This window comes from Carassius auratus, unplaced genomic scaffold, assembly GCF_003368295.1.
Source record: "Carassius auratus strain Wakin unplaced genomic scaffold, ASM336829v1 scaf_tig00031959, whole genome shotgun sequence".
Classification (NCBI taxonomy): Eukaryota; Metazoa; Chordata; class Actinopteri; order Cypriniformes; family Cyprinidae; genus Carassius; species Carassius auratus.
In genome coordinates this window covers 61,556-87,653 of record NW_020525964.1, presented here as the reverse complement: position 1 = coordinate 87,653, position 26,098 = coordinate 61,556, and the positions used below count along the sequence as shown (strand labels likewise).

The 26,098-nt window shown below is 35.6% G+C and overlaps 4 long non-coding RNA genes across 4 annotated transcripts; 1 reads left to right on the top strand and 3 right to left on the bottom strand.

Moving 5' to 3' along the window:
• The first annotated feature begins 797 nt into the window (after positions 1–797).
• Positions 798–3,178, top strand: LOC113080770 (uncharacterized). Its single transcript, XR_003282023.1, has 3 exons — positions 798–965; positions 1,134–1,291; positions 1,451–3,178. It is a non-coding gene; the product is annotated as an uncharacterized LOC113080770 (long non-coding RNA).
• Positions 3,179–7,390: 4,212 nt separating this feature from the next.
• Positions 7,391–8,975, bottom strand: LOC113080769 (uncharacterized). Its single transcript, XR_003282022.1, has 4 exons — positions 8,919–8,975; positions 8,552–8,757; positions 8,091–8,129; positions 7,391–8,004 (listed from the first exon to the last, which is right to left on the bottom strand). It is a non-coding gene; the product is annotated as an uncharacterized LOC113080769 (long non-coding RNA).
• A 3,039-nt stretch (positions 8,976–12,014) lies between these two features.
• On the bottom strand, positions 12,015–13,894 carry LOC113080774 (uncharacterized). The gene is made up of 3 exons (XR_003282024.1): positions 13,723–13,894; positions 13,412–13,604; positions 12,015–13,282 (listed from the first exon to the last, which is right to left on the bottom strand). It is a non-coding gene; the product is annotated as an uncharacterized LOC113080774 (long non-coding RNA).
• Positions 13,895–17,593: 3,699 nt separating this feature from the next.
• Positions 17,594–18,696, bottom strand: LOC113080766 (uncharacterized). The gene is made up of 3 exons (XR_003282019.1): positions 18,423–18,696; positions 18,286–18,325; positions 17,594–18,168 (listed from the first exon to the last, which is right to left on the bottom strand). It is a non-coding gene; the product is annotated as an uncharacterized LOC113080766 (long non-coding RNA).
• Between the last annotated feature and the right edge of the window lie 7,402 nt (positions 18,697–26,098).

Here is a 26,098-nt window from a genome sequence, read left to right as displayed (position 1 = left end):
ATGATTGTGTCTTTAATAGGGATTTTGTCTTTCTGTGCATGATCCACATCCACAATAACACGTTCTTCTTATAACATTTGTTATATACATATGTCTTCACGTTAGATTTTCAATGGAGAAAATAATTATAGAGTGATGAGGGGTGTATGCATGCAGACCCACCACAGAAGGGGCGTGTCTAGAGCAACATTTGCAAAAAAAAAAAAATAATAATAATATGGCATAATCTAATGTACTCTATTAAGAAGTGCAAACCTGCAAATTAACTAAATAAAATAATACAATTAATGCATATTTACAATAAGCACTTAACTCAAGTATTACATCATAAAATAAATAACTAGAGAAGGCTGACTATAATCAGCATGCTTCCATTTAGTGGGATAAGCCTAGTCTTCCCCTAAATTAAAAAAGCTCTTCTGGTCTTCAGTGACAAAGTTTGAGCGTGCACTCGCAATATCTGAGCCAGAGTCCATTCAGAGAACACCGTCTGTTTAAAAGTCCAGTTTTGTGAAGCAAATCCGCTTCCGAGTGAAGAGATTCGTGCACTCGCATTACATGCATCACTTGATATTATTAGCTCTCGACATTAAGATAACGCTATAGAAACCGCTTAAAATGAAGAAGGCCTACATCAAAGAGAAGAAAGCCACACTAGGTACCCGTATATATTGCTCATGCCATGATCCGCCCACTGCCAGAAGAACTGAAAAGTAAAAGTAAAAAAAAAAAAAAAAAACCCCGCCCCACACCTGCACAGTGTAAAAAGTAAGAGCACACCTGTGTAAGAGCTGTACCTGTACCTGTGTCAGCTTGCGGTGCAGATGGAGCTCTCTTCATCCGCTGAGGATCAGGACAGCAGGATTCACTCTGGATCTTTATTTCTTCAAGACCTTTTCTTAATCGAGATTCAGGACGGTTTTAAAAACATTCTGGATAATTCTGCATTTTTCCTCTTCTCACAGGTACAGAACTTTTATTATTATTATTGTTTTATTATTATTATTGTACAGCTTTATTTTCATATGGTGACTGGATTATTTGCAATTTTATCAGAATTGTTTTAATAGCTGCTACATTATTGAATGTGTGTAATAATATAACATTAGATTGTTTGTTTTTATAATTATAAGAAAACACACAGAAAACAGCTGGTGCATCAGAAACCACAGACGAGCAAAAACCAACAGGACAGAGAGAAAAATGGAGGAGAGAAATGAAACACAATCCACTGGATCTCAAGAGAAAAGCAGACAGAGATGTGACAGTATGAAGAGATCAAGACTGTCGTGTAAGTGTTTGTTCACATTCAGACAGATTCTTCAGACTTTCTGCAGATGAATGAAACAGATCTGTGATTGTTTAATAGACATGTATTATTGATCAAGAACATAAAGTTATACATTCAAACAATCTATATGTGGATAATCTGATTTATATATATTTCTAGTTTCAGATGATCCAGGAGTGGAGGGAAAGTTTCATTCTGATGTTAAAAGCTCTTCAGAACTTTCTCAAGAACACACAACATCAGTGAAACACCAGCAGCTGAAGACCTGAACATCTTCATCATCATCTTCATCACCATCATCTTCATCATCTCAGACTCCATCTCTCCAGTCTCCAGACTACAGTCTCTTCAGCTCCAGAACTGTTTTCAGACTCATCTGATCACAAACTAACAGACTAATGAACCGTTTCTTTCTCAGATCTGTGTCTGAGAACCGTTTTATTGATCTGGAGCAGCACTTTATGAGATTATTTTCACATCTGCATCACACAGAGACTCGTTTTTCTTTGACAAAATATCAGTTCAAGTGTTCACTGCATCATATATTCCATGCATTTTCATTTCTGTATTTCTGTATATTGTGAATCATTTAAGAGATTCTATCCACCTTATTTAATTCTAACAGAAACGCAGGCGTGACTATTTGTTATTAAATGTACAGTATCTGGCTTCCGCTGTTGTACAGTTCCAGTTATTTTTAGCACGTTATGTTTCCTGACATTGAAAAACCAGTCCAGTATTGTAGAGATTCTCAAGTCTGGCTCAGGATCCACTTTCCTGCAGAGTCTATCTCCAATCCTGATCAAACTCACTCTTTCTAGCGATCCTGAAGACCTTGATGAACCGGTTCAGGTGTGTTCGATGAGGGCTGGAGAAAAACCCTGAAACAACTGCCTTATTGCTTGTCATGTTATTTTAATGTATTGTCATAATTACTGTATAAATACACCGGTCTGTAGTGTGACTAGATTTACCGTTTACAGCACTCTAATCCTAGTTATTTCCACATTACAGCTAATGGAAATAAAGAATTGCACATTCACAGAAAATTGCTTGAATGTTGCAAAATAAGGTGGATATATCTCTGAATATTTTCATACTCTTCCATACTGTTTATTGAACATTCATTTCTCATCTTTTCAGTCCGTTCTAAAAGAATGCAACAACTATTGTGTTTGTACGACTGAGTTATGCTAAACTAATCTGCATGTTTTTATCCGTTCTCCAACCACTCGTCATGTGTGAGATCAGATCATGGTGAGAACCTGGAAGGAGTGAATCGATCTGAACAGACAGCGCTCCATTACAGGACTCATGCACTCACAAACATAGTCACATATTCATGCTATTAGTTTCTTTATAATACACTGTGAAACAGCATTTCTGTTATTTATGGCTCAGATGACTGGCCTTAATTAACTGTTTTATATATATATATGCTGAAATAACACTATTTAACATCATATTTGTGTGTTGCTTGTGTGTGAAGGTGCTGTATAGTGTTACATGTACAGTTGTAAGTGTTTACTGTACCAGTGTTTGTGTTGCTGTAATAGTGTTTTCTGTACTGTAATCTCACTGTACTGTAATCTGTTGACAGACTAACAGTAACAGAGTAACTGTATGTAACACTGTTGGGTTTACCCTGTATCCCGCTGTTATTGTTTCACAGCCCGAATCCAAGAAAATCCAAGATTGTTGTTGTGGAATGTTTGTCGGTATTTATTGCAAAAAAATATAAAGTACAAAACAAATAATGCGAACTGGTTTAAAAGTCTTTAAATATTCCTTTGTAGCGCTTGGAGTTTAGTTTTCTCCTATAAGCAAAAGCTCCAGCAACACAGATCCAGAGCGAGGTCAAAGACTGTATCTGCAGCACGGCTTCTCCTCGTCATGTTCTACACGCTACAGTTTATAGGATAGCGCCCTCTCCACCTGGAGAAGGTGTACTACTCAAATGCAATAGAAAAGACAACTATAAGTAAATTATGAAACCAAAAAATAAACTCAAATGCGGCTCCTACACACCGGCCCCTAATTGTTCTCTATATCTCTCAGTGTCTAATGAGAAGGCTACTTCCAAATGAACAGTTCTGCTGGACATTCCTATAAACAGATCTCCATTAGTTTCATTGGTGCTTCTTTCATTGCCTCGGGCCAAAGTAAAGGGAACATTGGTAAAGGGAGGGAGGTCAGATTTATGCATCCGGCCACCTTCTCTTAAGATGCCTTCATCTATCACAGGATCAAGCCTAGATCCTGCTGCTCCTTTTCACTTTAGGTAATTTGCAGTGTTGTAATTTCAGCTGGGAATGCTCGTCTCTGAACTTAAGAGATAACTGACCTCTCTGTCTGTAAGAGATCTTCCACTGTGAGGAGCTGTCCACCGGGTTTGGTGCTGAAAACCTCAAGTTTTGGGTTCGCCTCTTGACTGTGGGAGCGGGTACAGACTTCATACGATACCTTTTGTTTCTGATTCATGCATCCACCTCCTTTGCTCCATGAATTCACTTGCATTCAATCTTCTCGAGGAATCATCAGCTGGATTGTCTTTACTTCTTACGTATCTCCATTGAGACAGCTCTGAGTTATCCCGAATCAGCGAGACCCTGTTTGCTACACACGTTTGAAATCTTGCAGGGTCACTTCTAATGTACTTAAGTCCGGTGGTACTGTGACGTTCTTTAAAGGAAGGACTCTGCACTTTATGAGAAAGGTGACATGTATAATGTCCTGTTCATTAGCGTGTCTTATGTAGTTTACTGAGCCACAGTCATTCTCACTGGCGTCAGCACAGTGGTGTAGTTCTGCACACTCTGTTGCCCCATAGCGTTTTGGTTTCAAACACTGGCAACACTGAAGCTTTTTATTCTTTCTAAATTATTTGTCCAATCTTCCCACCTGTCAACTACAGTTTGGGGCAAAGGTTCGTCCCATTCAAAGCCTCTCTGGCAGAACTCTGGGTATGTGGCTTCTGTCTTAAACTGTTGTTAAACTGGATATGGTCAGAGTCCACGCACCACTGTAGTCCAGGGCTCTTTCCATTGGCAGGCTGTCTTTGTCAAGATCCAGTGTTTTGATTCCTTTGGGGTTTGACTGGAGTCACCTTGTGGCCACCACAGGAAGCAGAAGTAGTCCACACCTGATTAAGTCTCTCTTGATGCAAACAGACCTAAAAAATGTCCTTTCTGATGTAACTGCATAATATAGAGAGGACACAAATCATATAAACCATCATATTGCTCTAAAGCTGTGATATAAAGTCTGACAATAAAAATAAGATAATATTATTAGCATAATGAGCAAGCTGTTTATGATGATGTTGAAGATAAAACTGAGAGTGCATCTCTACAACGGCTTGAATCTGCTGCTATGAGTCTGGAGCACTGTTCTTCACACACTCTCTCTTGTGCTCCATACTGTATTATAGCACACACACTGATTTATATATGCAGTGTTTTATTTCTAATCCTTGAAAAATAAGACAATCATAACCTTTATTAACCGAAAGCATTTGACTTTTAAATTAAATAATGAAAAATAAAAACCTAAGCAGAGATCTGAACACTGGATGATGTTACTAAAATGACTCTTGAATGTCTGAAAGTGAGTTTGTATGAACACATTTTAAACTCTTGTGTTTGTCTTTTTGTCTCTAGATGGCGCCAGTCACATATCCAGTCATATTAGTGTTTGTGTTTGAGTGTATTTAGGGTCATAGAGTGCACTAGTGTTTTGGTCAATTCTATTACAGTGTGTGTAAAATCAGTTTAGATCAGAGTACAACACACTGACTCAACTTCTGAATATTTTTAGAAAGTGAACAAAGTAGGAAGTTATGGTTTAGGGTAAGCGATCACTAGATTTTAACTAGTTTCCAAAATATAAAAAATAATTTCGATTAATTTTATTTATAGATTTTTTTTTTTATATAGCGGCTGTTTACACTAAGTGCCAAAAGCTATAGATGTTAAAAAAGCAGGATTTTATGCTACTTATATTACTTATTGCAAATAGTGGCTATTATCTGGACCTCAGTATTTCAGTACATTATAAAACAGTATGCAATAATTAATGAGTGTAAATTGTAATTTTTATTCAAATTATTTAATGAATGCCACCTTATTGGGACAATAAAGCCCTCCTTATACCCTACCCAATACATTATTTACTTTGCTTTCTTGATGTGATTTGAAAAGGGAGAAAAAAGTTGGCCAAAAGGTGGATTCGAACCCGGGTTGATCTCATCAAAATATGAACGAAACACGGTTTATCTTCTGCACCATTAGAGGTAATGACAAGCGAATGTATGAAAGAAGTCCATGGACAGGGTATTGCTGACAAGATATGACATTCGGTAAGTTGAAAAAATTATATTACCTGTCAGAAATGTTATCAATGCTATCAAACGTTGTCTAACACAGGTGCAGAGATCTGTAGAACAAGTAACAAAGGGTACAGAATGAAATGAAATACACAATCACTGGCCATTAAGAAGTCGAAGTCATTCAGTATTGTTGTTTCACAAATCATGCTATCATAAGAGCAGTAGACAAAGTTATCAGCTATATAATGGTTATAAATGAAAACAATAACAGCAATATGCATGAATAATAAACAACTGATACAATTATTCACCCCATAAATATAGTAAAATATTAACAAACTTTGATGCAATAAATAGAGTATGATTTAAAAATGAGCATCCCTCTAAAAACATCTAAAATTCTGTCTCTTTTCAAGTGCTAGTGTATATAATTAGTTGTATTTAGAAGGGTTATTAATCTAAATACAATTCTATAATAAGGGGGTCATTATAGAAACCCCTGGACCTCAATCATTTTCAAAGCCTGGCTACGTCCATGTTCACAATTAATAAAAAAAATCTAATCAAATCAAATAAAAAATGAATGAATGTTTTGGTTTAATTTTAAATTGTTCCTTGTAAATGTTTATAGTACTTAAAGAAAATGTTTTCAAAACATTGCTTTATTTTCAGTGCAATCAGTGACATCAGGAGAAATTTACGCAATTTCTATGAAACTTTGACACAATAATCTGACTTCTCAGAACAACCTCCAGTGAAATGTATTATGTGAAAGCAGGTTAAAACTATTTGTGGTAATGAGTGATAAATAAAGGGAATTTTCTCCAGTGTAAGCAAACAAAAGAAACATCTGGTTCATTTGTTTGTATGTGTACAAATTTTTTTTTCCTATTTTATCGGCATTTATTCAGTGCATCAGTGTCATTTTGATATTAGTCTTCACTTAATGTATCTCACATCTTCAGATGTTATCAAATGATCTTTTGATTTTCATAACCATTACTGTTTCAACAAACAACAATGTGGAAAAATTGGTGCATATCTCAGCAAATCTTAATATTTAAAGAAAACTGTACAGACATGAAAAGGCTGTAGGTCAGTGGTGTCCAGTTCTGCTGATATAATGACCAATGCTTTGCAGTGTTTAGCAGCAATAGAACATCCTGAAGACTTTGATTAGAGGTTTATGTGTTTTTAAATATAGGGTCGGCTAAGCTAAACTGCAGGACATGGGCTTTGTAACAGGATTGGTTTGGTTTTGGTTGTGCTTTGTTGCTTGCCGTTTTATTTTTGTATTTTGTTGTGTGTAATATATCATCTCATAACCCCATTATAATAAATGGCATATTTACTATTTACCTGTGTGCCCTTCAGTGAGTAGGAAATATACAGAAATTGAAGAAAGTTATCAAACACTAAATTCTAAATTAAACATTGATGAATCCTTAAAGATGAATCTTTGCTATTTTTTTCTTTTGTTCTTTGAATTCATCACAGCAGATGGTTATGAGGTTATTTTGTCTGCTTTAAGAGCTTCTTTTCTGACATTTTCTGACCTACTGAAGAAGTTAAATTGGGTGGGTTAGATGAGGGAGACAGTGCTTCCTATACGTAACAAATACTTACATGCACAGTTTTAAGGAAGCTTTAATTGGCTTTCAGGTCTTCATGACTTAAATGAAAAATCAATCGCCTCCATTAATGCACTTATTTTGACAGTTATTTATTTTTTATGGTGTCACACAGTCTATGAATACAGAAACATACTGCATGATTCTTGCAGCGCCGTTCTGTCAAAACACATTGATCTCTCTTTTGCTGATTTTTATTAAAGTATAAAGTACATTAAGAAAGTTAACACAAAACAAGTAGTTTAGATGTTACAGTAAAATTTATTTTAATTCCAAAATATTAAGCATCTACGTTACATCATACAGTAACATACTGTAGAGCAAACATATTGATTACTTCAATGATTTCTCTCGAAGTCACACTTTTAGGAAAAACACTGTACTAATGAAATCTGAATATGCTTTATGTATACATTTATGATTGATTGATTTAATTTGTTAGAAAGTAACAGAAATAAATGCATAACAAGATGCCATCACAGTGACAATTATACATTAATCAGAACTGTCAAGGAACACAAGAAAGTTACACACTTATTTCCATTGTGGTCCTCAAATACACATTCAGCTTATATACTAAAGGTATACAAGAAGAAATTGTATAAATAGACTTTACATTTATAAATTATGTAGTAGGCTATAATACTGTAACCTTGCTCTGGTTCAGATAATGCTTAAATATAAAATACACATTGTTTAATCAAGGCTGAACATGGAGGATATTCTGCTGGTCAGATGAACAGAGCTGCTGCTTTCTAAAAAAATAAAAAATTGAACCAAGATCACTATAAAATCAGATTTGTGAGTACTAACTATTCTGTATGATGTGTTAATCTCTCACCTCGTCTGTGACTCTTCTGAAACTCTGATATGTCAGAAACTGGAAATATAAACACAAACATCTGCTTTTAATATTAATTCACTCAATCAGCAGAACATGAAATGCGTTTGATTGAATGAACACAATCATGAATCAGTGTCACTTTGAATCAAAGCGTCATGTGGACATACATTTACATACACCAAAAGCAAAGCTTGAATAATTTTAACAAAATAAGAGGGATCATCAATATTCTTTGTTTAGATCTGCCCTGAATAAGCTTAAGAGACGTGAAATGAATTTGACATACAGTAACAAATGTGTACATATGATCCACAAACTTAGGAGCACAACTGTAAATGATGCTATTAAGTCTTTACAGAGTAAATGACAAGTTACACTTTTGAATCTGTTTTAGACCAGAGATTATGAACTACTGTGAAATATATCAGTATTTTATATTAAACATTATAAATACTCACAGTTTGGTTTGCCACTATTAATGCTGTTCTGTCTAATTAACAGTGTCTTTGGTTCTTTAGATTGTAACTTTTTATTTGCCATTTTTCTCTTTCTCTCTTCTCCATATGTTTAATAATCCTGCACATTCTGCTGCTCCATATCCTGTTCCTCCATTCATTCGTTCATTCATTCATTCATTTCTCTTTCCATTCTGCTTTTGTATTTTCTGTCTCAAAAAAACAAGTTTCCATTAAGACTTAAGCATTTCAGAATGTAATGATTTTTGAATAGCACAGGTCTACATTTTATACAAGCACGAATGTTCAGATTTAAATAAATAATTAAAAAATATATATCTTTACTAAACAATTAAAATGTTTCATTCACCTTGTGATGAGCTGAAAAGAGCTCTGTGATCTGCTGCTGCTACGAAAGAAGTGGAAAAACCCCTTTAAATACTTCCTGGGATGAACGTGTTGTTTATATCAGCTCCACATGACTGAAACGGTCACGCCTTCAGTTGGTATGCTCACCTTTGTTTCGGTGTTTTCCCATCTTCTGTTTTGTGTAGTTCCTGGTCTCACTTAGCCTGATTAATTTACCTCCATCACCTGTGTTTAGTCAATGATCCTCATCTGTCTATGTATTCTAGTTGCTCCTTTACTAAATTGTGTTTTCTCTATTTTATCTACCTGAGTTTTGAGTCCATTATTAAACTGAGAGTTTTTAGACTTTACCTGCTGTCTCCTTCTCCTTGCTTCACAACACCACCCATGACAGAAACTATGACAGAAAATATGCATACAGATAGAGTGATTCATATCTAGAGAGCCAGTTGCTAGTTTAATACTGATATAGTAATTTTATGATGGCAAATTTTCTGTGACAGTTTCCTGTGCGCGTGATCCATGTAAACCTGTTGCTCTCTCTGTCATTTAATGTTAATCAAACAAGAGAAAATGATAATTCACTGCTCTTCATTTTAGTAATTTTAATAAGAATCAGTAGGCTATTATTTTTAGTAGGCTAAATTATTTTATTTGTATTTTTTTCTATTGTATTATTCTTTATTGTCTTACTGACATGAGAATCCCACTGGTGTGAATGAGCACAAGATACATTGGGCATACATGCACTCAAAGAAAATTGGAGTATTTTTAGTGTTTCCAAAGAATTACACTGCTAAAAATAAAAAAGCCACATGATTTCCTCTTTCATTTGAGAATAACTCACACGTCAAGCTTTCACTTAATGTTTGTTGGAATGCAGTATCAGTCTGAAAGTGCTTTCGTAATACAGACATTTTAATTGTATTCATTTAGCAGATGCTTGTTTTTATTTCAAACAACTTACAAATGAGAAATACATTAATTGATTTCAGGGCTGTTTCTAGCCATTTTGATGCAACCCCCCCCCCCCCCCCCCAACTGATTATGTAAACACTGAAACTTTAAATAACACCATTGTACATGTATAAATATATATATATCACAATTTATTATCTGCAATACCATTATAGCCACTTGATGCCTTTATAACTATGTAACAATCCCTAGTTGCTAAGAAATTTTCATCACACATAAATTAATTTTATATAATTTGGATTTCAATATGTTTATCAATGGATACTTTTTAACTTGATCTGTTTTTGTTCAATTGTTTTGCTGTTGGGTCAGTTATTGCATTATTATTTCAGTCAAACCTATAAAACCCTTTCTTACCCCAAACTACGTATAAAAGCCTGATCAGTGGCATAGTAATCAGAATTCAGCTACTTATTCCTTTGTTTCTCTTTGAAGAGTAAACTTCACCTTTAAATAACATGACACGCTGCCCTTGATTCAGCATTTCAACACTTCCGTGAAACTGCCTAAAATACTGATTTAGAGCACGTTTTACTGTAAATCTATTTTCAATTGGCCTTGAACTATATATATATTTTTTTTAAAAACTTACCTTGCCAATGCACTTACAGAGCCCATTGATCTAATGGTGTTGATGAGTGCTCCAAATCCAAACTTTGCACATAACAATCAGGCAGCAGTTGACAGAGCTCTGATCAAGTGACATACAGGCATCGAAAGAATGACAGTACTCTAGCCCGATAATGTTGGGGATCCAGTGGAGGCTACAATCATATTTCAGGGTGGCCATGCAACCTCTTTATCACATCCCTGCTAAAATGTAGCGCCAGATCATGCGCTCATTGGCGCCCCCTCCTGTTGGTCGCGCCCTAGACGACCGCTTAGCTTGCTTACAAGCGTGGTTCACACCGCAAGCGTGAGCGGTGCGCGAGCAGTGCGTCACTGCAGCAGCAGACTCTCGCGAGTATTCACACTGGAAGCGTATAAGTACAGCATCACAGCAGCGGCTGCAAAGCGTGTTCGGCAGACAGTAGAACCATTTCAAACAATGGGTAAGTTATTTCAACATTTTTGTTTTTTAATAATACACCATACTTTCACCCTAAACGAATAATTAATATTTTTCTGACATAATTGTTAAAACACTAGACATTGACATTGTTGTTAAAACTCTTGACATGCTTATTCTGTGTATTTTGAGCACGTTTTGTGTTAAATCACATTTATTTAGTCCATCAAAAGTGTGCTTTCACTAATCAATTAATTAAGCGTAAGCAGCACAGCAAAAATAGACCGGACGCCGAAACCCCTGCTGCACTGCGGTTTACGCACTGCTTCCGGTGTGAATGCGCTCTGTGGACGCCGAAAAAAATTTGCGCGCGCCGCTCACGCTTGTGGTGTGAAAGAGGGACTGATCGATTTATTACGAACCGGGCAATCTCAAATACCGTTCTCAAATAAACATTTTCCCGTTTTAAACAACGGAGCAGTGCTCAGGGTCGTTTATGATAATGGTCCTTCAGTGCGGTATCCTCTTTATATTTTAATCTTGAGACAAACGCACTTCATTCAAGTTCTCTCCCCTTGTACGCATCGCTGAAGACTCAAACATGATGATGCGTTCATTTTAAAGGTGAGCAGAAACTTGACTGATACTTTCGCTAAAACACTGCAGAGAATGAGAATGCAGCAAATACAGTTCGCTTTGTTTTCTACATTGACACAAACCAGAAATAGGAAAAGTGAGACCAGAGGATTTAAAAAATAAATAAATAAAATCATGAAATTAAGTGCTGACCGAAGAGATGAGTTTTCAGCTCTCTTGATTCTTTAACATTATTTTACTGCATCACATATATATTATTGGGTCTGGGGGTGTGCATTAGAAACTGCAGAAACTGGAATTTTCATTACTTTAATGTGTATGAATGTCTTAATTTAAAGTTTTTTTTTTTTTTTTTTTTTTTTTTTTTTTTACTGTCAATTGTTTGATGTGTCCCTGAGCAAAGACACTTAACCCCTAGTTGCTCCAGAGGCCTGCGACCTCTGACACATAGCAATTGTAAGTCGCTTTGGATAAAAGTGTCAGCTAAATGAATAATGTAAATGTAATGTAATTTGATACATTCTTGAAAATATATTTAACCAGGTTGTCCACACACCAGAAACAGGCAATAAGACCAAAAAAAGGTCTATCAAAAATATATATTTTATTTTTTGGTGCACTAAAGAAAGCATGGGTTGAAACATTTGCTCTTTGGTTTGTTTTTAAGATACCTTTCACTTTTGCAACTTTTCTACTTTCGTATATGAAAAATAAAAGAGATATTTTTGATAGACCTTCTTTAGTCTGATTGCATGTTTCCAGTGCGTGCAGACAATTTTGGCTACCTGGTTGAATATAGTTTTGTGACCCAGCATTTCTTCTGCATTTCATTGAGCTATTTCTGTGAGTTTTAGGACTGAAGGGACAACCAGGACATTATTGTGATGATAGCAAATGTGAAAACTTAAAAAAAAGAAAAAAGAAAAAAAGAAGTGTTAAATTTAAACCATACATTCAATTTGTTTTGTAAATAACTATTTTATTCTCAAAGCAGAAAATACCCACTGATGGCTTTTCAGAAAAACAAGTTGAATCTGTACATTATAAAGCCATGTTAAAAAACAAATCTGCTCTTATGAGTGATCGAAAGTGATTTGCACGACAAACAAATGAGGCATTAGCATCCAGTTCATGTGTTTATACAGCACTTTATTTTGAACCTGATCTGCTAGTGCCATCAGTGTTGGCATGACATTTTCTTGACATCAATTTTCACTAAAGGAAGCTCACATATATATCAGAATGCTTTTATTTCACAACTGTTAAAACCATTATCCTGTGGAGCTATCTTACAGTATCAGGCAATGACAAAGGGTAATCTCAGCAACTTTGCATAGAGGATGGAAATAAGGTTGGGAAATACTACATACAAATGATTTAATGCAAAGTGTGCATGAGAGATTTGTATTGATTGCGCTTTGCTTTACTTGCTTGTTTTTCATTTATTGTTTGTTTTCTGTCTTTTTTTTACAAAATTTACAAACACAATATACAACATGAACATAAACCCAATCAAAATAAATGTCAGTGCCAGTCAGTGTTGTCATAGTGCAGATTCATTAGTGAAATTAAATGGGAAAAAATATTTTAATTCTAAATTCATTTCATTATGATATTACAACTTACAAATGCATTAGTTTTTTATAGTATTTTTTTTCTCTGTGTGTAAATGTCATCTCATCTGTGAATCTATCTGTATTGTATAAAACACTACAGAAATAAAGGTGACTTGACTTGAAGATCAGAACGGATCTCTGCAGGTCTGTCTGCATCATGAAAAACTAGAAATCATAAACAGTGTAAAAAAAAGAAAACAGTGTCTGATTATGTTCATATACAGTTTATATAATACAATATCTATTTGATCCACCAGAATAGATGAAAGACAATCATCTTTCATAAATACTCACAGTTTGGTTTTCCACTATTAACGCTGTTCCGTCTGACTCGTCTCGGCGTAATTTTCTCTATCGGTGTATTAGATTCTACCTCATCGTCTTTGTTTGCCATAATCCACTTTTCCAAACGTTCAGTTTCTCCTGTAGTTTATGACGCTCCACAGATCTTCAGCCACGAAACAAGTCTGTTCACTTTAATTCTGTTCTAGCATTAAATATGATAAAAAGTAGAGATTCAGTTAGAGTTTAAGTTTAACTAATGATTGTTGAGCATTACAGATTTATATTTCAGTAATGAAACAAACCAAAAGTGTTTTAATCACCTTGTGCAGTCTGTCTGAAGCCTAGCAAATGCTGCTCTTTTCTGATTTGCATTCACGTCCATGCTAATAGTTCTCAGTGCCACACCTGTTCTCACTCACTCGCTGATCCACTGAACATCAATCCTAATAATTACTATCAGGACTGTATATATAATCATTTATAGATGAAATCTCATTTTTGATGAATGGCTTGAAATGAAAAATGTCTTATACCATAAGTGCATAATAATTAGGAAGTTTATTCTACTGGTGAAATAAGATTTAACCGTCACTAAAGTGTTCAAATAAAAAAATCACTCTAAACCTGTCTGTGCACAGAACCTTTAAAGAATCAGTCTTTGTGTATTTTCTGACACTTCAGTTTGTGAAGTGTGTTATTGTGCTGTATGTTTAAGGCTTCCTTGGCTTATAAAGTCTGACAAACCAGAGAGGTCCTGATGCTTCACAATGTATTCACTGCCTTGCCTTAGTTTTAAAGTCTTTTGTAGCTTATGTGTCTTTTTTTTCTCGCTTGTTACTCAATTCTTTGTCTGATGGTCACACCTTCATTTTGAAATTTCTAGAGTGCTGTGTCCTTTTCTTTAACATTTTATAATTTTGCGCTGGTCCTATAATCTATTTGTTTAGAAAACTCAATGACTGTGTGAAAACAGTATGTCTGTTGATTCCTATGGAACACTTTATAGATATTCCTATGTTCAAACTGTTGAAATGATTGTGCAAGGACATTTGCACATGTGTGAAGCTAACATTTGTACGTGTTGCTGTATTTTTATTTAAGAAATGAGTTTCTTCACATACATAAATCTGGGGGATGGATGGGACATGTCCCTACCAATATCCAGCTACTGCCAAACTGTCCAATAATTTAGGAAAAAAAGTAGATATATGTACTGTATATGTTTTTTGTAATTTCGGAAAATCTGAAACATCATAGCATTAAGTGAGAAGTTAAAGTAAATAGGCTGCTTTAGAAAACTCCACACTTTCAAGGATGCCCATTTAATTGTTTTAATGTGTTGAATGTAGTCACACAGCAAAGCACAGCACCACGTTTAGAGCAACTCACAGACATTACACCCAATTCAAGACAGCAGTTAATATAGAAGTTCACTTCAGAGAGTAATAAAGCTGCATCGATGAGTTTGAAGTACGGTGTTTGACAAAACGGAGCAAACAGAAAGAGAAAGCTCAATCTATGGCTATTATTAGCGCCCTATATAAAGCATACGGATAGAAAAAGGTTGTGCAGAAAGATACACAATCTTCCAGCCTTGGACAAAGTCAGTATGAACATGAAAAATATTTTGGGACAAATACAATGTGACTTAATGTTAAATATATATATATATACTGTAAGTGGCACTCTGTGGTGCCGCAGGATTTGGAACAGCATCATCACACATAGTTTGTTACTGTTGCAGGTTGTTGGGTTTATATGTCAAAAGGAAACCTACGCCATTGAGAGCTCGCTCCGATATGATATCTTTCTGTGACCCAGTGTTTCATTTTGTCTATTGCTCTTTGGGACTTTCTTTAAAATCAGTTTTGTGACGACCTTTGCTGTTTGGTCTGGGGTATTGCAGCTTGGTACTTGTTTCCACACATTCAGTCCAAGCTCTTGTTCTCTCCAGACTGGACTATTGTAATGCTCTCCTGGCTCTTCCTGTATGTACTGTCAAGCCTCTGCAAATGATCCAGAATACTGCAGCGAGGGTTGTCTTCAATGAGCCAAAAACAGCTCACATTACTCTTCATTAGGTTACACTGGCTTCCAGTAGCCGCTCGCATCAAATTCAAGGTACTGATGCTTGCCTACAGGAAGACCACTGGCATGGCACCAACATACAGTGTGTGTGGCAAAAAGGCATATGTCTGCTAAATTTCAGACCACTCGGTCTAAACTGTCAACAGTCTATACAAATCTTCTTTCAATGGATAAATGAAAGTCCTAGACATATAAAATCATAACACTACTGAATGTGTTCATTTTGTTGTTTTAGGGTTAGAAGACAATGGGAAGAATGGCTACCTGACTAACCACAGCTGACTAATTTACACACACACACACACACACGAAAAGAGCACTGCAAATTTACAATTGTTCAATTAAAATGAAATATTTTGATTCATACAATGTGTCTGTTGTCTTTGATTAGCCTAAAAGTACAATAAAATGACGTTCAGAAGATTTAAAGTATACGTTCCCTAAACGTCCGAATGGCTGCTGCCGGTCCTCATGAATGTCCGCTCGACGTAAAGGGGACCCTACATGCTGACTTCCGGGCGACGTTCCCAGAGGAAATTAAGGGGACGTCCTGGGGACCTTTTTTTGTTAGCTGGGAAGACTGGTATGTTAGAGAAAAACTCTGGACTTTACTGAGTCGATCCAACAGTGTAAGAGCATGTATTTATTTGTCAAAGCTTCAGTGATTTAACTAATCCATTTAAACACACGTCTCCCTCTATGGATTTAGAAATGTGTCTTTATTACATGCGAGAAAATAAAAGATCTGAGAGAGAAAAAAAAGTTTGAGAAAAAAAGTTATCACACTGATAGCAAAAAAACATTTCATGAGAGAAAAAAGAATATTTGAGAGAAAAAGTTTTCATGCCAATAGCAAAAAATAATAATATTTGAGACTAAAAGTTTTGATAGAAAGTATTTTCTCATAGAACATAAAAAAATATACATTTGAAATTTTAAAAATTATTTCTGAGAACAAAAATCTCTCTCAAAATACTTTGAAAAAAACTCTCAAATATATATTTTTTGCTATCAGTGTGAAAATATTTTCTCAAAAAAAAAAAAAAAAAAAAAGTTTCTCTCGAATCCCTTTTCTTTGCTCTTGATGCAATTTCTTGCTCTGGTGTCAGGATTTTGCTTTCACTGTGAGAATTGTGTCATGGGCGGGGCCACGTTCCTATTGGCCAGTCGGGTGAGCATCGTCTTGTCTTGGGAGTCGAACTGAATCATTACACCATTGTTCGGTTTCACCTGCATAGATGCCGCCTCTGCCTTATGGCTAGTTAAGTTGAGCACGGACATATGATACTCCAATGTTTGGGTAAGATGATGACGCACAGCTGGCTGAGCAAGTTCAGTATCACTGAAGATTAAACATTAAAAAATAGCACTCATATTCATGAATGAATGTGTATTATATTATTTGCTTGCTAATCGCTAGTAAAGCTAACCAGCCATCACGCTAGAGAAACTTAGAAACTAGCTCACTACTCACTAAATAAGGCGTGAAACTATCTAAATCAAAACATTAATTTGGCATTTGATTTAAACATAATATAAACCAGGTGAGTTTGCAAGTTTACCTAGCATGATGGCTGGTTAGCTTTACTAGTGATGGTGTAATGATTCAGTTCGACTCCCAAGACAAGACGATGCTCACCCGACTGGCCAATAGGAACGTGGCCCCGCCCATGACACAATTCTCACAGTGAAAGCAAAATCCTGACACCAGAGCAAGAAATTGCATCAAGAGCAAAGAAAAGGGATTCGAGAGAAACTTTTTTTTTTTTTTTTTTTTTTTTTTTTTGAGAAAATATTTTCACACTGATAGCAAAAAATATATATTTGAGAGTTTTTTTAAAAGTATTTTGAGAGAGATTTTTTTCTCAGAAATAATATTACAAATTTCAAATGTATATTTTTTTATGTTCAATGAGAAAATACTTTCTCTCAAAACTTTTTTTAGTCTCAAATATTATTATTTTTTGCTATTGGCATGAAAACTTTTTCTCTCAAATATTCTTTTTTCTCTCATGAAATGTTTTTTTGCTATCAGTGTGATAACTTTTCTCTCAAACTTTTTTTTTTCTCTAAGATCTTTTATTTTCTCGCATGTAATAAAGACACATTTCTAACTCCATATCCCTCTCATTCATCTTTGACCATTAGGAGAGACAATACAACAAAATGAAAACATTGTTTTAAAACAAAATTTATTGCAATCCACTGTCTTGTGTTTCAAGGCTCTTGTTTTGTAACGTGTGTGTCTGTGCTCCTCCTGTGTTCTGCCTCCCTGTTTGCCTTTTCGTGCCTTGTTACCATAGCTACCATCATTAGTTCCCATGACAATTCATTACATCAGGAACTACTGGAGGTTACTATGGTAACAAAGTAGCTAGGCAAACAGGGACACGTGCTGCACCTATTCCACAGTCTCAAGATGACAATACGTCACTCTATTTGGAGCCGTACACGTCCTAGGACTGGGAAATAATTATGCTTTCTAGCACCACTATCAACCCCTAAATGAATCTGTCAGGTGGAACAAGTAGGAGCTCTCCGAAATGTTGATTAAATAGGTATATGATATTTTGAATGTATATAACATTAAAACACAAACAATGTTAAATGTATTGTATTTAATCAGAGACTGAATATAAAGAATATTCTGCAGGTCCAGTAAAGGGAGCTGCTCCTGTCTGAAGAGAAAACACACTCTCAGAAATATAACACACATACACACACACACACTGTCAGAGGAATAGAACTGAGTGTATTTAGTCTCTGTATGTGTGTGTGATCAGTGAGAATCTCACCTCGTCTGTGTGTCACTGAAATTGTCTGGATCATCAGAAACTAAAACATCAGTTTTTATAGAGTGGATAAATACATTCAGACACCAGAGATGAAAGAAAAGTTATAATGTTTTATATTTAATATCGTATATACTCACAGTTTGGTTTTCCACTATTAATGCTGTTCTGTCTGATTAGTTTCAGGGTCTTTTTTTCTCTCGATTCATTAGATTTTCTCTCGTCCTCTTTGTTTGCCATTTTCCTCCGTTTAATTCTCCTGCAGTTTGTGATGCTCCACAGATCTTCTGACATTAATTAATCTCTCTTAAATATTTTACATTTTCTGTTGAAAACAAAAACCGATATCCAATTTAGAGTTTAGGTTTCAATGTAATAGAACCGTCTGACTACACTGATTATCTTCAGTGCAGCTCTGAGATCATCTGTTGTCTCTGAGTATAAACACTGACGCCTCAGGTGACGCCTCCGGGGGCGTGTGAGGCACTGGTAAACACAAATGATGAAATCTATTATATTATTTCAGTGATACTCAAATAACACTGATAGTGAAAAGAGTTATTACAGATTCAATGACTAACATATTAGCATTATCTCACATTTTAAACATCACATGTTGCACCTGTGTGTGTGTGTGTTTAGAGTTGATCAGACAAATGTCAAAGTGCAACACAAGATAAATGAGAAGAAATTATAACTAGAAGTTTCTGTTCAAGCTAATAGTCTGAAAACTATATTTGTGTTTAAGAATAGAAAATGCACATGTTTTGGATATGAAATATGAAAATGGTAAGTAAAGTCAGTTTGACTTTCCATGGCTCATTGAATAAGAAAACTCTCTGGAAAAATTGAGTTTGCAAAACCAACATGGCAGGCAAAGGGTCGCTTTGGTCTACGGCAGAGGTGCAAAACGCATAAAAACTCAAAACTGCAAAGTCCTTGCTGCACTTCAGCTGGTACCTTGCAAACATCCTCATACGAGCAGCACGATTACGTGAAAATGTTCGCGCCACTAAGGCGACACATCTGTTTAACAACACGCTGTGTTCTCCCTTCACCAACCCTACACCTAACCCTAACCCTCACAGGAAACTTTGTGCATTTTTGCTTTCTCAAAAAAACTCATTCTGTATGATTTATAAGTGTTTTGAAAAATGGGGACATGGATTATGTCCTCATAAGAACCCTCTCCTTGTAATACCTGTGTCATACCCATGTCATTATACAGAGTTGTGTCCTGATATGATACAAAAACATGCCCACACACACACACACACACACACAGACACACACACACACAGAGAGAGACACACACACACACACACACACAGAATGAGTTTTTTTGAGAAAGTAAAAATGCACAAAGTTTCCTGTGAGGGTTAGGGTTAGGTGTAGGGTTGGTGAAGGGACATAGAATATACAGTTTGTACAGAATAAAAACCATTACACCTATGGGATGAACACACTTTACACAGAAACAAACGTGTGTGAGTGTGTGTGTGTGTGCTTGGATGTGTTAAAGAGGTCATATGATGCGATTTCAATGTTTCCTTTCTCTTTGAAGTGTAACAAGCTCTTGGTGCAGGAAGAAGATCTGCAGAGTAGCAAACGACAAATGTTTGCACAAAGAAAGACAGCGTGACTTTTATTCTCTCTGTTCCCGCCACTGCAATGACGTGAAGTCACTGTGTGTTTCATTGTGAAAGTGAAGCTACTTTGTTTGGACTTCCAAAAGAAATCAGTGGTTAAGTTGTGTTTCAACACTGTTGTGGATCAGAGAAGCACAAAATATTCAGATGTGCAGCTCATTTTCTGGAGGATGAGGACTGTTTTCTGTGATGTGTCTGTGGCTCAACAGCTGTTTCTATAAAGATGGGTTTAGATGAGAAACAATAATGTACAGAATGTTTTCTGAACCTTAAACCACATAAACACATTTCATTACACCAGATACACAAAATAATGTTCGTTTTAGCAGCATCATATGACCTCTTTAAATGAGTATGGGTCACACGTCTCTTCACTTTTCACTATGAACTGGTGAAAGTCAGATATACCTTATATGTATGTATGAGTTTTTATAAGATATTGAGAAATAAAAAAAACCTTTTCTGTTTATTCCAGTGTGTCAGTCTGACTGTGTGTGTATTCTTGTTTTGTCTGTAGTTTTTCTTCTATGAATTTCATCTAAAACCGCTCATAAGCTCATTACTGATCTTAACATAAATAATGCATATTAGAAGAACATTTTGCAGATTTTACAGAGACTAAAATATTTCTGCACATTTACCTCAACACAAATCATGTTTCTAGTGTTTTAAAGAGTCAACCACTAGAACTCACTGAGGGAAGATTCACTTCTCTTTCACACTGTTGGGAACGTTACTGTTATAGTTACTCACTACTTGTTCCAAAAAGTAACTGAGTTAGTAACTGAACTCGTTACCAGGGAAAGTAACTATTTGCGTTACTGTAAAAAAAAAAAAAAAAAAATCTGCTATATGTCAATTTTTTTTTATTTTATTTTTTTTTTTGGAACAGTTTTCACAAGTCAGTTAAAATGAGTAGAACAGACAGGTGTTCGTACATAGCTTTCAATATTTATTGCATGTCAACAGACAGCAAGAGTTTTATCCTGCACAGTGTTTTTGGCCACTAGCTTTGTAGATGCGTGTCACACATTAAATGCACGTTCTTGCCTTTGACCACAATGAATTTGAAGTAGTGCTTATATCTCCACCTTGAAAATGCCAACTTTTCATCTGATTGCTCCTGACTCGCCATTTCTGCTGCTGCTGCGAATCTCGCGTGCGTGCGTGTGTTGTGTGTGTTTGACGCCGCTGGCGCAAAAACACGTACTGGCTCTGATTGGCTACCATGAAACACATGACTCTGCCTTAGCCAATCATAATCGACGCTTATCTCGTTATTAACTCACCTGCTCACTCGCTGTGTGAGACAGAGGGTGCGTTCGGATTATATAGTTTATTAAATAAATGCAAAGTAACGCACCGCATTTAACGTCCAGTAATGTTAACGGCTCCGGGTGTGTGTTCACAGTGTGTGTGTGTTCACTTCCCCAGGTGTGTGTTCACTGCTCTGTGAACACTGTGTGCACTTTGGATGGGTTAGATGCAGAGCATGAATTCTGAGTATGGGTCACCATACCTGTCTGTATGTCATCTCACACACACACACACTGTAACCTGAAACATGAGCGTCAGATCAGGTCTGGTCCTGTACGAAGCCACTGAAACTCAGATAACACAAGAAACACACAGAGCAATAATCAGTGCTTAAATTATAGATCAAAACCAAAGTTTCAAAAGCTCATAAAAAGTGGTTCTCTCAGTCCTCTCACGTTCCTCTCACAATACATGACATACACACAGTGGCGTAGCCAGGGGAGGGGCCATGGGGGCACTGGCCCCTCCTGAAAACTGATTGGCCCCCCAGTGTGCCCCCACATTTCTACTTGTCTGTCACTCACAAATTCAAATTATAATCTTTCAGTTTAGTAAATAACTCATGATTGAGTCGCGATGCTTCTCAACGAGGACTAAGAATAGCGAGCTGCTGTTTTCCAAAAAAAAAGCACCTATTTTAAATAGCTGATGTTTTTCGATTAGCGAGTTGTTGCAGTGCAAGAAGTGTTTGGTACTAACGTTAACGTCTTTCGGTGTTAGACAGACCAGGTTCGATGACGATGTTATCTCCTAGAGCAGACCAAGATGCTAATCATTATATTTACTATGTTCCTCTGATGCTGAATTTAAAAGGGGTTTACTGCGTTACGATTTCGGCCGAACGAGCCGATAAAGGCAACAACGCAATTTAAAGCAATGGTTTTAAAAAAACTATAATAGCAATTCTAATAAAGTCATTATTGAATCATGCAGTCGATTAGCGACTTTTTTCACTCAAGTGAGGTGACGAAACAAATCGTGTAATGTTTATCTAACGCTCCACACTTAAGACTTTTTTTTTTTAAAGTCTATATGGGTGAGACACATGCAGAGGTGGGTAGTAACATTTACTTCGTTACATTTACTTGAGTAATTTTTCGGGGTAACTAATACTTTTCGGAGTATATTTAAAAATGGGTACTTTATACTCTTACTTGAGTAAATTTTTTGGGAAAAATCTGTACTTTTACTTCGTTACTGTGAGCGACGCACCTCTCGTTACTTTATCTTAATGCAATAAATGTTATAAATGCTTCAGTTTATTCCAAACGCGCCGTCTATTTTTCTCTGGGCAATGAGCGATGCCCATTCGCGAATGATTCATTCTTTTGAGTCAATTCTGTTCAAAGGCTTGATCAAACCAATTGGCAAACGAGTGAATTGGTTCATGAATCAGTTTGAAGGAGTCGTTTAGTTCCCTGCCGCACGCACTGAGCGTCTGAAGCGGTTCACTCAGAGTTGTAACGTTTATCATCAGCAGCGTTGAAAACGTGGCTATGGAACTGCACTGAATTGAAAGCAAATCTGCAAAGGCTATTATTTGCTTGCGATGGAGATCCTTATTAGATGAACGTGTGTGCTGTCTACTGTTTAACAGGTAATAACTTGGGCTACATTCGATTACAGTACACGATACCACTATGACAGTAGTTTGTTGTGCGTGTGTGACTTATAACAGAGGGGAGTCAAGTTGAATGCAGCTTCCAAAAGACAAAAAATAGCCGATTAAGATTTTATTAATTTTAATACAATCACACCGGTGCGAGTACGTTCAGCAAGTCATATCATCAGCTGCTAAATTCAGATCTGTGATCGCTTGCTGGCGCTGAGCCAGAGATAGACGTGTTTTTACAGCGCTGCGCATTATAACCAATCACACACGATTCTTTTGAATGCAATGGCCAATCAGAGGTGTTCCGATGAGTCATCGCTGAAATGCCGGTGCTTCCTTCACTCGCTCACTGACTGAATACCTCTTTCTGGCGAATCCTCTCGTCAGAAACAACAAAGTGCAGATGTGTGTACGAATCTATAATAAAGATATTGATTTCACAGTGTTAACAGTTTCAGTGATTTTAATGGGAGTTTCTGAGAGTGATTGCAATCTAGACTGTCAGTGAAAATTATCTTTAATAATGTAAATGTTATTTGCTCTCTTTCTGAACAATGAAAGATTAGTAGCAATATTTATATCACATTATATTAAATGTGAATTTAACATTGAAAGTTAAAGTCAGTCGTATTAAAAATATGTTATGGCATGAAACCTATATCTGTTACTTAAGTAAACAGACAGGGTTTTATAATAAATTGGAGTAAAGGCTGATGAAATATATACATTTACACACGCACACATACATTACATACATTTATCTATATATCTAAATAAAAATAGGCTCCGTATATATGACCTAAAGTAACTAGTAACTAACTACTTGAGTAGATTTTTTTATCCGATACTCTTTTACTCTTACTCAAGTAACTATTCAAGACTAGTACTTTTACTTTTACTTGAGTAAATATTTCTAGAATTACTTTTACTTTTACTTGAGTAAAGTTTTTGGGTACTCTACCCACCTCTGGACACATGCAAAAACATCGGTTTTTTTACTGGTCAATTTTGAGATTTTGGCCTGTTTGTCTTCAGTAACATGTCTTCTTTCAGACTTGTGGTGAAAAAAAAAAGTCCAAAATACACATATAGGTCTTTATTTTTCTACACCTTTAGTCTATTTGCGTCTGTAGATAATGACTGAATAAATTCCTAATAAATTCAGTTGGCGTTCTAAATCACCATGGTGCTCCGCGATTGCTGTCTGCCCCTGCAAAGCTCTCTCTCCCTCCCTTCACAGAAGTTATTGACAAAACGTCATTTGATGACACCCAGAAACATTCTCAAAAAAATCATACATAATTATTTAATGCATGATTAAATAGCAAAATAAATAACTAATACTAAAACAACACTGGACTAATTAAGCTATTCTAAACTGTTTTATAGGATCCACATATTTTACATGTTAAATTAAAGCTACCTTTTTGAACAAGTAGCTTTCTAACAAAGTATGGATATATGATATTTTTAAATCAATATGCTCAAGATTAATTAGCCTTGACATAAGTAGATTTTGTTTATTCATCAATGCAAATTTACTGCAACTGCTGCTATGCAAATTGAATGGGATGTGGATAATAAACAAAAACATTATGAAATTATATTAAATTTATATTAGTTATATTAATTAATTAATTGTGTATTTATTTCTATGAATTATTAATGTTATTCTGCATTTATATAAATAAGGCTATTATATATATATATTATATAAGGCTATTATAAATAAATTATATTATTATTATTTGTGAGTTGTACACTATTCATACATTGGATTATTTTATTTATTACAGTTTTTCTTTCACTTTTGTAAAGTGAAAAGTTAATACAAATTGTATTTGATTTTTTTTTTTATTTAGAGCAGTGAATAACTGCTATTAAAATATAATAGGGTATCACTGTTTATTACTGATTTTAAAGGTTACTGAACTCTTGAAATGATTTGGATATACAGTTCAAACAACACAAGATTGGCCCCTCTGTATTAATCGTGGCCCCTCTTGTGCCCCCCAGTTGAAAAAATCCTAGAATCGCCCCTGCATACACACAACAACACTAGCTTACATTTAAGACACACAGAATCAAACATGACTGTTACACACAGAAAAACAAATATGCATCATCAAACATTTCCATAATACTTCAAACATTAATAATACTTCAGCACTCAACAACATCACTTGTTAAACCCCCAGAAGCCATGGTTTACAGTGATTCTATAACAGCTGAGGGACGTTGTTAGACACGACAATTTAGGATCGACATGAGCATTATTTTAAGATTTTCTCCTAAATTGGTGAGTTATGAGCTGATTTTAGCGTTCAGATGTTTTGTGAATCCGGATCTTGGATTCAGATGAAATCAGCAGAAGTGATGGATTCCAGTCAGCAGATCCACTTCAGTCATGTCTCAAACATTCTGTCTGTGTTTAGTGATTCCTCACAAACTCTTGGGACTTTATTAAATCAATCCAATCCAATGTGTGTGTGTGCTAACGTCCCTTCATAATAAAAGTCCCAGCTCTCAGTCATTCTGATGTACATCATGCTCCATTTCTCCAGATATGTCAAGAGCTTCCTGCGGTTTTCTGACTAAATAAATCTTGATGGTTTATCATCTGAAAATGAAAAAAGATATTAGTATTGGTATTGTATTTTTACAGTTGTACTATAAAATAAAATATTATTAATATCTCACCTGATCTGTGAATGTCTCTGTTTGAAACATCTGAATGAATCTCTGCAGGTCTGTCTGAATCATGAGAAACTGGAGATTAAACACAAATAAATGATTATTTTCCTCCAGTTCATATAGAAGGGATAAATGTTAAAGGCGTAAAGTAAGAACAGCAAAGCACACTCAGAAATCAAGCAGACAGGAAACATCTATGAAGTACAGCTTCCGTTTGCTGTAGCGTGCGTCTTGAGTATGTATAGTGCAGGTCTGAGAACACTGCTCTCTCATTCACTGATCTGTTAAACACTATGTGATGATCGTGTTCTGATAAGGACTAAACATTATTAGGATATAATTAGTAGAAAAAAATAAAACATAATCTCTTAAAAGCCCTACTGTTAGACCTACCTGAAAAAAGTCAGTTATTTTTTTTTGCTACAATTAGTGATTTGTTGATTTGTTCTTATTTTATTACATGCTGCTTACTTGTCTTTTTTAAAATCAACTGCAACAAAATAACCCCACTGTAAAATCAGAAATACACTGTGAACAAACCTTT